General features: G+C 40.7%; 1 pseudogene; it reads left to right on the forward strand.

Moving 5' to 3' along the window:
- The first annotated feature begins 960 nt into the window (after positions 1-960).
- Positions 961-2,126, forward strand: LOC136140324 (TBC1 domain family member 14 pseudogene; annotated as a pseudogene).
- The last annotated feature ends 10,709 nt before the right edge of the window (positions 2,127-12,835 follow it).

A 12,835-nucleotide genomic window follows, 5' to 3' on the forward strand; every position in this document is an offset into this window, starting at 1 on the left:
TTAGTTTCCCAACCAGGGCACGCCCCCTGCATTGGAAGCATGGATTCTTAACCACTGGAATGCCAGGGAAATCTCTGAAAATGTTTTATATCTTGATCTGGAGATTATATATATATATATATATACACACGCTCTGTGGCATATAGGATCTTACCGGGCCAGGACTCGAACCCGTGTCCCCTGCATTTGCAGGCGGATTCTTAACCACTGCGCCACCAGGGAAGCTCCATTCTAACTTTTAAATCTCAAATATAACTCAATCAAATTCAATAGAGCAAAACAAATCTAGAATTTTAAACGATTAACTATACTGTAGTTCTGTGTAAAATTCATAGATGATCAAAAGTAGACAGATTTAAAATCCTCTCCCCAGTATTTTCAGTGTACTTACAAAATGTCCATCACATTGAATGAAACACCACAAAACCAACTGCATTACACCTTTCATTTGCCCTGTGTGTATAATTAAATTCAATAAAATTACAATGAAATCTTTCTACAACATTAGCAGGTCACCCTCAAACAACTTGACCTACACATGACTTGTCTAGCCAAGACAACCTATCTTTCACAAATCAATCCTCCCCTCTTCTCTCCCCATAATACTCCATAGCAGCAACAACTAGGGAGAAAAAAAATATCTAGTAATAAAGAATCAGAAGTCCCTGCTATACATTCAGGAAATTCAGATGAAAACCTGATTGTAATCTTAAATATAACACTATTCATATTCAGGGAAAAGAAAGAAACAAGATACATACCTTTTCTATCAAGAGATATTTCAGATGACAAAAAGTTTCAGGTGGAAGAGAATATTAGATTATGATTTAAATAGTAATTCCTCGCCCCACCCGGCCACCAGAGCCAAGCCCAAGGTCCCGCCATGGAGCCCCACTCGCTCGCTGACTCGGGCCTGGAGCCGCCGGCCGCACGCCTCTGAGCCCCTCGGCATTCTTGGAATATGAAAACAAGCCTGGACGACCTAGCAGGCCACCCTCACCAAAGCAGAATGTGAGGAAGAATATTGACTTTGAGCCTCTCTCCACCACCACACTCATCCTGGAAGACAGACCAGCAAATCTCTCAGCAAAGCCAGCTGAAGAAGCTCAGTAACACAGGCAACAGTATGAAGAAATGGTGGTTCCGGCCAAAAAATGAGACTTGAAAGAAGCCCAGAGAAGGAAAAAGCAGCTGGAAGAAAGATGCAGATTAGAAGAAAGTATTGGAAATGCCGTCCTCACTTGGAATAATGAGATTTTGCCTAACCGGGAAACAATGCGGTACTCTAGGATAAGTTAGAGATTTATGGTGGCAGGGAATCCCTCCCAGTGTGAGAGGCAAAGTCTGGAGCTTAGCCATTGGCAATGAGTTAAACATCACCCAGGAGCTCTCTGACATCTGTCTTGCCCAAGCCAAGTAGCAGGGGTGGTCCTTTAGTACGGGAGGCTCTGAAGTAGAGAATGAAGATGCTGGTTTTTCAGCAGCAGACAGAGAAGCCAGTCTGGAGTTTATTAAACTAGACATTTCCAGAACATTCCCTAATCTCTGCATTTTCCAGCAAGGTGGCCCGTATCACAACATGCTGCACAGCATTTTGGAAGCTTACACTTGTTACCGACCGGATGTGGGTTATGTTCAGGGAATGGCCTTCATAGCAGCTGTGTTGATCTTGAACTTACTGTAGATGCCTTCATTGCTTTTTCCAATCTTTTGAATAAACCCTGTCAAATGGCTTTTTTCCAAGTGGACCACGGCCTTATGTTGACTTATTCTGCTGCGTTTGAGGTATTTGTTGAAGAAAATTTGCCAAAATTATTTGCTCATGGGCTTCCCCGGTGACTTAGTGGTTGAGAGTCCACCTGCCGATGCAGGGGACACGGGTTCGTGCCCCGGTCTGGGAAGATCCCACATGCCGCGGAGCGGCTGGGCCCGTGAGCCATGGCTGCTAAGCCTGTGCGTCCAGAGCCTGTGCTCTGCAACGAGAGAGGCCACAACAGTGAGAGGCCCGCGTACCGCAAAAAAAAAAATTTTTTAAATAAACAACAAAATTATTTGCTCATTTCAAGAAAAACAACTTAATTCCAAACATCTACCTAATTGATTGGAGACAAAAGGCTTACTTCTAGAAGGTAAAGTCCGAACGTCATCTGAAACAAGGCTCAGTCCCTTAAATAAAGCCGATTTGTCTGCACTGTAGACAAATCTTGGGAGCAAGCCTTTGGGACTCTCGGCGTTTGTTGCTTCTGTCCCAAACCCTGAGACTGTTCTGACACTGCTGAATTCTCGCTGGGAACAAGGTTTTGGAGGTGAGAGCTCATAGCTGAGGCCACAAGTGCTGGTGTCACTGTGGAATAGTACACACATCAGGCCATGAAGTGGTTGCTGGCGGGGGTGCTGGGCTGGCCTGTCTAGCTGTGCCAGGCAGGAGTGTTTGGGGCCTGCCTTAAAGGGCACCTTAATTTAACCAAAAAATGATTTATCCAAAACATGAACACTCAACTCTTGCACAGGCTGTCCCTCTGCACCCCTGTTGGTGCACCTGTGCTATAATTTGACTGTGAACCCTGACCTTGCAGACTCCCAGGCCTGGGGCCCGTGACCCCTGGGGAGGGGGTGTTAGGAGAGGATCACATGGGACCAGAGTCTTCAGCTTCTACCTTACATATTTTAGGCCCCCAAGTTAGATTCTTATGATTCCAGGCTAAAGGGAAGTTTGGAAAATACTGTCCTAGAATAGTGTCTTTTAAACTTTTTTCACCCTGACTTGCAAAAGGAAATACATTTTATGTTGTGACCCCCCTGCAAAAAAAAATAGTAATTCCTCATTTCATTTTAAAGGATACAAACCATTATATGTTATATGGTGATGAGATTTAACTACTCACTCTTCACCGAGTAAAATTTGACTCATCTAGATCCAGCACCTATAAAATATATTATAAACTGACATGATGTGACATGATGTGCATATATTACTTTCCCTGGTCATTTAATTGAGCTCTTGTCCTCCTGTTCTACAGGCAAGGAATTTCTTCCAGTTCTCATAACACTACCTTACAAATTTAGGTTACTGCTCACAAAAGGACAATGGACATCATTGAAAATCTCAGAGTAAAAAGCTCTGAAAACACTTTCCTCCATAAAAGCAATGAGAACACTAGCAAAAACTGTCAAAATCAACTTTCTCAAAATGCTAGAAATTAACCAAAGACTGGCAGCCATCTAGGGAATGATTATTCAAGGAAAAGAGCTGAATCTCAGTAAAAACAATGAGCTTTGTGGCATTTTAATTTCCCTGTGCTCATCTGCCCATCCCCAGGTACACAGGAATCTTGAAAAACAACAGCCACAACCAAGTCTGGCAGTCCAAGAAGCTGGAGTTCCCAGAGAAGGGTCATTATTGGACATGAAAGACTTCACATGTAAGGCTGTCATTATTTAACTTACTCAGAGCTCACTAGTACAAAAAGTGGTCTCCCCCCAAGAAAATCTATCAAAACCAACCAGAGACAGTTGTTGAACATAACTCTTAAAACTCAACAATAAAAAAAGGAACCCATTAATAGACAGGCAAAAGATCTTAACAGATATCTCACCAAAGAAAACAGATGGAATAAAAGCATATGAGAAGATGCTTAACGTGATAATGCATTAGGGAATTGCAAATGAAAACAATTAGAAATCACTATATACCTATAAGAATGCCAAAAATCCAAAACATTAATAATACCAAATGCTGGTGTACATGTGGAGCAACAGGAACTTTCATTCGTTGCTGGTAGAAATGCAAAATGGCACAGCAACTTTGGAAGATACTTTGGCAGTTTTTCTTTTTACAAAACTAAAATACTCGTACCATAAGACCCAGCAATTGTGCTCCTTGATATTTACCCAAAGAAACTGAAAACTCACATCCACACAAAGCTTGCACATGGATGCTCATAGCAGCTTGATTCACAATTGCCAAAACTTGGAAGCAAGCAAGATGCTCTTCAGCAGGTGGACAGATGAATTGTGGTACATCAATACAATGAAATTTTATTCAAGGCTTAAACGAAATGTCTTTTCATAGCATGACAGCTCATGTTGAAACCTTAAATGCATATTACTAAGTGAAAAACCAATGTGAAAAGGCTACATACTATATGATTTCAACCATATGATATTCTGCAGAGGTAAAATTATGAAGACAATAAAAAGATCAGAAGTTGCCAGAGGTTGGGGGATGGGGTGAGAGGGATGAATCAACAGAGCACAGAGGATTTTTAGGGCCGTGAAACTATTCTGTATGATACTAAAATGGTGAATACATGTCATTCCTTGTGTCAAAACCCATGAAATACAAAACGCCAAGAGTGAACACCAGGACTTCCCTGGCAGTACAATGGTTAAGACTTCACCTTCCAATGCAGGGGGTGTAGATTTGATCCCTGGTCAGGAAGCTAAGATCCCACATGCCTCCTGGCCAAAAAACCAAAACATAAAATAGAACAATATTGTAACAAATTCAATAAAGACTTTAAAAACGGTCCACATCAAAAATAACTTAAAAAAAAAAAGAGTGGACACAAACTGTAAACTATGGACTTTGAGTGATAATGATGTGTCAATGTAGGTTCATCAATCAAAGCAAATGTACTCTGGGTGCAGGATGTTGACAGTGAGGAGGCTGTGCATATGTGGAAACACAGGGTATATGGGAACTCTGTATGTTCCACTCAGCTAATAATACCAAACAATTAAGGAAGAAGTAGCATTAACTCCTCACAGACTTTTTTTTTTTAAATAAAAAGGAAGAAACACTTTCCATCTCACTTTATGACACCAACAATACCAAAATCATACAAAGCCACTACAGGGGAAAAGAAAATTAGAGAACCATAATATTCTCCCAAAATTAGACATAAACATTCTTAACATTAGGAAATCTGACTTGGCAATATAAAAATAATTATAGTAATAATAAAACATAATAATGGAGTTTATTCCAGCTATGCAAAGTAGGCTTCACAGTTAAAAATCAACGTAATTCTCCATATTAATGGAATAAAGAAGAAAATCATATGATAACCTCAACTGATACAGAAAACCACTCAACAGAATTCAACATCTCTTAGTGATGAAAACTCTCAGCAAAATAGGGAATGAAAGGGAATTTCCTCAACCCAGTGAAGAACAACTATGAAAAAGCTGTAGCTTTCATCATACTTAATGGAGACAGACTGAACATTTTATCGCCAAGACCAGGAATAAGGCAAAGATGTACTGTCACTTCTATTAAACATCATATTGGAGGTCCAAGATGATGCAATAAAGGTAGATAGATAGATAAAAGACATATATATTGGAAAGAAAGAAGTAAAACATCACAGATAAATTTTTTTTTTTTTGCAGTACACGGGCCTCTCACTGTTGTGGCCTCTCCCGTTGCAGAGCACAGGCTCTGTACATGCAGGCTCAGCGGCCATGGCTCACGGGCCTAGCCGCTCCGCAGGATGTGAGATCTTCCCAGACCAGGGCACGAACCTGCATCCCCTGCATCGGCAAGCGGACTCTCAACCACTGCGCCACAATGGAAGCCCACAGATAAATTTTTGTAAATGTAAACCAACTGAATTTTAGCAAGGTCACAGAATTTTAAATTAATATACAAAAATCGAAAGCTTTTTTTTTTTTTTTTTTGCGGTACGTGGGCCTCTCACTGTTGTGGCCTCTCCCGTCGCGGAGCACAGGCTCCGGATGTGCAGGCTCAGCAGCCATGGCTCACGGGCCTAACTGCTCCACGGCATGTGGGATCTTCCCGGACCGGAGCACGAACCCATGTCCCCTGCATCAGCAGGCAGACTCTCAACCACTGCGCCACCAGGGAAACCCGAAAGCATTCTTAAATACTAGCAATTAGCAAAAAACTAAAGGAAAACAAAATTTGCAATATTTTCAAGAAAAATGAACTACTCTGGGATGAATTTAACAATATTTCTGCAAGACCTATACAAGAAAAACTACAAAACACTACTGAGAGAATTTAAAGATGATGCAAACAAATCAAAGATACCACATGACTGAAAAACTCATATTTCTTACTGAGATAATTACCAACTTATTGGTCTAACACAGATTCAGGGTACTCCCAAACAGGTTTTTGTAGAAATTGACAAGTTGATTCTAAAACTTACAAGGGAAAGGGCCAACAATCACAAAGATGTCTTAAAGAAACATAAAAAGCTAAGAGTGACACTGAAAGGATCTACACGGTGGAGTAGAAGGACATGCTTTCACTCCCTCTTGTGAGAACACCACAATCACAACTAACTGCTGAACAATCATCGACAGGAAGACACTGGAACTCACGAAGAAAGATACCCCACATCCAAAGACAAGGAGAAGCCACGGTAAGACGGTAGGAGGGGCGCAATCACAATAAAATCAAAACCCATAACTGATGGCTGTATGACTCACAAACTGGAGAACACTCAGACCACAGAACTCCACCCACTGGAGTGAAGGTCCTGAGCCTCACATCAGGCTGCCCAACGTGAGGGTCCGGCAACGGGAGGAGAAATTCCTAGATTATCAGACTTTGAAGACTACTGGGATTTGATTGCAGCACTTTGACTGGGGGAAACAGAGACTCCACTCTTGGGGGGCACACACAAAGTAGTGTGCGCACTGGGACCCAGGGGAAGGAGTGGTGACTCTATAGGAGACTGAACCACACCTACCTGCTGCTGTTGGAGGGTCTCCTGCAGAGTCAGGGGGTGGCTGTGGCTCACCATGAGGACAAGGACACTGGCAGCAGAAGTTCTGGGAAGTACTCCTTGGCGTGAGCCCTCCCAGAGTCCACCATTAGTCCCACCAAAGAGCCTGGGTAGGCTCCAGTGTTGGGTCACTTCAGGCCAAACAACCAACAGGGAGGGAACCCAGCCCCACCCATCAGCAGACAAGCAGATAAAGTTTTACTGAGCTCTGCCCACCAGAGCAACACCCAGCTCTACCCACCACCAGTCCCTCCCACCAGGAAACTTGCCCAAGCCTCCTAGAAAGCCTCATCCACCAGACGGCAGACAACAGAAGCAAGAAGAACTACAATCCTGCAGCCTGTGGAACAAAAACCACATTCACAGAAAGACAGACAAGATGAAAAGGCAGAGGGCTGTATACCAGATGAAGGAACAAAATAAAACCCCAGAAAAACAACTAAATGAAGTGGAGATAGACAACCTACCAGAAAAAGTATTCAGAATAATGATAGTGAAGATGATCCAGGACCTCGGAAAAAGAATGGAGGCAAAGATCGAGAAGATGCAAGCAGTGTTTAACAAAGATCTACTAGAATTAAACAACAAACAAACAGAGATGAACAATACAATAATGAAATGAAAAATACACTAGGAGGAATCAATAGCAGAATAACTGAGGCAGAGAACAGATAAGAGACCTGGAAGACAGGTCGGTGGAATTCACTGCTGCGGAACCGAATAAATAAAAAAGAATGAAAAGAAATGAAGACAGCCTAAGAAACCTCTGGGACAACATTAAACCCAACAACATTCGCATTATAGGGGTCACAGAAGGAGAAGAGAGAGAAAGGACCCGAGAAAATATTTGAAGAGATTATAGTCGAAAACTTCCCTAACATGGGAAAGGAAATAGACACCCAAGTCCAGGAAGTGCAGAGTCCCATACAGGATAAACACAAGGAGAAACACGACGAGACACATACAAATCAAACTGACAAAAATTAAAGACAAAGAAAAATTATTGAAAGGAGCAAGGGAAAATCAACAAATAACATACAAGGGAACTCCCATAAGGTTAACAGCTGATTTCTCAGCAGAAAGTCTACAAGCCAGAAGGGAGTGGCATGATATACTTAAAGTGATGAAAGAGAAGAACCTACAACCAAGATTACTCTACCTGGCAAGGATCTCATTCAGATTCGATGGAGAAATCAAAAGCTTTACAGACAAGCAAAAGCTAAGAGAATTCAGCACCACCAAACCAACTCTACAACAAATGTTAAAGGAACTTGTCTAAGTGGCAAACACAAGAGAATAAAAGGACTTATGAAAACAAACCCAAAACAATAAAGAAAATGGTAGTAGGAATATACATATCGGTAATTACCTTAAAAGTGAATGGATTCAATGCTCCAACCAAAAGACACAGGCTCAGTGAATGCATACAAAAACAAGACCCTGGCTTCCCTGGTGGCGCAGGGGTTCAGAGTCCGCCTGCCGATGCAGGGGACACGAGTTCGCGCCCCGGTCCGGGAAGATCCCACATGCCACTGAGCCTGCACATCCAGAGCCTGTGCTCCGCAACGGGAGAGGCCACAACAGTGGGAGGCCCGCGTACCGAAAAAAAAAAAAAAACAACAACAAGACCCATATATATGCTGTCTACAAGAGACCCACTTCAGACCTAGGGACACATACAGACTGAAAGTGAGGGGATGAAAAAGATATTCCACGCAAATGGAAATCGAAAGAAGGCTGGAGTAGCAATACTCATATCAGATAAAATAGACTTTAAAATAAAGAATGTTATAAGAGACAAGGAAGAACACTAAATAATGATCAGGGATCAATCCAAGAAGAAGATATAACAATTATAAATACATATGCACCCAACATAGGAGCACCTCAATACATAAGGCAACTGCTAACAGCTATAAAAGAGGAAATCGACAGTAACACAATAATAGTGGGAGATTTTAACACCTCACTTACACCAATGGACAGATCATCCAAACAGAAAATTAATAAGGAAACATAGGCTTTCAATGACACAATAGACCAGATAAGATGTAATGGATATTTATAGGACATTCCATCCAAAAACAGCAGGTAACACTTTTTTCTCAAGTGTGCACGGAATATTCTCCAGGACAGATCACATCTTGGGTCACAAATCAAGCCTCAGTAAATTTAAGAAAACTGAAATCATATCAAGCATCTTTTCTGACCACAACGCTATGAGACTAGAAATCAATTACAGGGAAAAAAACGTAAAAAACACAAACACATGGAGCCTAAACAATACATTACTGAATAACCAAGAGATCACTGAAGAAATCAAAGAGGAAATCAAAAAATACCTAGAGACAAATGACAATGAAAACACGACAATCCAAAACCTATGGGATGCAGCAAAAGCAGTGCTAAGAGGGAAGTTTATAGCTATACAAGCCTACCTCAAGAAACAAGAAAAATCTCAAATAAACAATCTAAACTTACACCTAAAGCAACTAGAGAAAGAAGAACAAACAAAACCCAAAGTAAGCAGAAGGAAAGATCAGAGCAGAAATAAATGAAATAGAAATAAAGAAAACAATAGCAAAGATCAATAAAACTAAAAGATGGTTCTTTGAGAAGATAAAGCAAAATTCATAAACCATTAGCCAGACTCATCAAGAAAAAGAGGGAGAGGACTCAAATCAATAAAATTAGAAATGAAAGAGAAGAAGTTACAACAGACACCGCAGAAATACAAAGCACCCTAAGAGACTACTACAAGCAACTCTATGACAATAAAATGGACAACCTGGAAGAAATGGACAAATTCTTAGAAAGGTATAACCTCCCAGACTGAACAGGAAGAAACAGACCAATGACAAATAATGAAATTGAAACTGTGATTAAAAATCTTACAACAAACAAAAGTCCAGGACCAGATGGCTTCACAGGTGAATTCTATCAAACATTTACAGAAGAGCTAACACCCATCCTTCTCAAACTCTTCCAAAAAATAGCAGAGGAAGGAACATTCCCAAACTCATTCTATGAGGCCACCATCACCCTGATACCAAAACCAGACAAAGACACTACAAAAAAAGAAAATTACAGACCAATATCACTGATGAATATAGATGCAAAAATCCTCAACAAAATACTAGCAAACAGAATCCAACAACACACTGAAAGGATCATACACCATGATCAAGTGGGACTTATCCCAGGGATGCAGGGATTCTTCAACATACGCAAATCAATCAGTGTGATACACTGTATTAACAAACTGAAGAATTAAAAACCATATGATCATCTCAATAGATGCAGAAAAAGCTTTTGACAAAATTCAACCCCCATTTATTATAAAAACTCTCCAGAAAGTGGGCATAGAGGGAACCTACCTCAACATAATAAAGGCCATATGTGACAAACCCACAGCAAACATCATTCTCAATGGTGAAAAACTGAAAGCATTTTCTCTAAGATCAGGAACAGGAAAAGGATGTCCACTCTCACCACTATTATTCAACATAGTTTTGGAAGCCCTAGTCACAGCAATCAGAGAAGAAAAAGAAATAAAAGGAATACAAATTGGAAAAGAAGAAGGAAAACTGTCACTGTTTGCAGATGACATGATACTATACATAGAGAATCCTAAAGATGCCACCAGAAAACTACGAGAGCTAATCAATGAATTTGGTAAAGTTGCAGGATACAAAATAATGCACAGGGCCTCCCTGGTGGCGCAGTGATTGAGAGTCCACGTGCCAAAGCAGGGGACACGGGTTCGTGCCCCGGTCCAGGAAGATCCCACATGCCGCGGAGCGGCTGGTCCCATGAGCCATGGCCACTGAGCTGCGCGTCCGGAGCATGTGCTCCACAATGGGAGAGGCCACAGCAGTGAGAGGCCCGTGTACCGCAAAAAAAAAGAAATCTCTTGCATTCCTATACATTAATGATGAAAAATCTGAAAGAGAAATTAAGGAAACACTCCTATTTACCATTGCAACAAAAAGAATAAAATACCTAGGAATAAACCTACCTAGGGAGACAAAAGACCTGTACGCAGAAAACTATAAGACCCTGTTGAAAGAAATTAAAGATGATACCAACAGATGGAGAGATATACCATGTTCTTGGATTGGAAGACTCAATATTGTGAAAATGACTATACTACCCAAAGCAATCTACAGATTAAATGCAATCCCTATCAAATTACCAATGGCATTATTTACATAATTAGAACAAAAAATCTTAAAATTTGTATGGAGACACAAAAGACCCCAAATAGCCAAAGCAGTCTTGAGGGAAAAAAACGGAGCTGGAGGAATCAGACTGCCTGACTTCAGACGATACTACAAAGCTACAGTAATCAAGACAATACGGTACTGGCACAAAAACAGAAACATAGATCAATGGAAAAGGATAGAAAGCCCAGAGATAAACCCACGCACCTGTGGTCAACTAATCTATGACAAAGGAGGCAAGGATATACAATGGAGAAAAGACAGTCTCTTCAATGAGTGGTGCTGGGAAAACTGGACAGCTACGTGTAAAAGAATGAAATTAGAACACTCCCTAACACCATACACAAAAATACACTCAAAATGAATTAGAGACCTAAATGTTAGACTGGACACTATAAAACTCTAAGAGGAGACCATAGGAAAACCACTCTTTGACATAAATCACAGCCAGATCTTTTTTGATCCACCTCCTAGAGTAACAGAAATAAAACCAAGAATAAACGGGACCTAATGAAACTTAAAAGCTTTTGCAAAGCAAAGGAAACTACAGACAAGACGAAAAGACAACCCTCAGAATGGGAGAAAATATCTGCAAATGAATCAACGGACAAAGGATTAATCTCCAAAATATATAAACGACTCATGCAGCTCAATATTAAAAAACAAACAACCCAATCAAAAAATGGGCAGAAGACCTAAATAGACATTTCTCCGAACAGGACATACAGATGGCCAAGAAGCACATGAAAAGCTGCTCAACATCACTAATTATTACAGAAATGCAAATTAAAACTACAATGAGGTCTCACCTCATACCAGTTAGAATGGACATCATCAGGAAATCTACAAACAACAAATGCTGGAGAGGGTGTGGAGAAAAGGGAACCCTCTTGCACTGTTGGTGGGAATGTCAATTGATACAGCCACTGTGGAGAACAGTACGGAGATTCCTTAAAAAACTAAAAGTAGAATTACCATATGACCCAGCAATCCTACTACTGGGCGTATACCCAGACAAAACCATAATTCAAAAAGACACATGCACGCTAGTGTTCACTGCAGCACTATTTACAATAGCCAAGTCATGGAAGCAACCTAAATGCCCATCCAAAGACAAATGGATAAAGAAGATGTGGTGCATATATACAATGGAATATTACTCAGCCATAAAAAGGAATGAAATTGGGTCATTTGTATAGATGTGGATGAATCTAGAGACTGTCATACAGAGTGAAGTAAGTCAGAAAGAGAAAAACAAATATCATATATTAATGCATATATGTGGAACCTAGAAAAATGGTACAGATGAACCGGTTTGCAGGGCAGAAATTGAGACACAGATGTAGAGAACAAACGTATGGACACCAAGGGGGGAAAGCAGTGGCGGGTGGGAGTGGTGGTGTGATGAACTGGGAGACAGGGATTGACATGTATACACTGATGTGTATAAAATGGATGACTAATAATAAATAAAAGAGGGACACTACTAGATATTAAGTATTACAGACTTAGAGAATTATTATACCTAATTTCAAAACAGTATATGGCAGCAGCATAAGGGATAGCCATATAAATCAGCAGAACAGTGAGTCCAGGAATAGAATAATGCACATTAGGTTGACTGATTTTCAAGAAAGGTGCCGAGGTATTTCAGAACTTCCTTCAGCATTCCTTATAGTGAAGACCTGCAGGCAGAAAATTCTCTAAGTTTTTACTTATCTAAAACATGCTTTATTTGGGGACTTCACTGGTGGTCCAGTGGTTAAGACTCTGTGCTTACCCTGCAGGGGGCACAGGTTCAATCCCTGGTCAGGGAACTAAGATCCCATATGCTATGTGGCACAGCCAAAAAAA

The sequence above is a fragment of the Phocoena phocoena genome, chromosome 20 (assembly GCF_963924675.1).
Source record: "Phocoena phocoena chromosome 20, mPhoPho1.1, whole genome shotgun sequence".
Taxonomy (NCBI): Eukaryota; Metazoa; Chordata; class Mammalia; order Artiodactyla; family Phocoenidae; genus Phocoena; species Phocoena phocoena.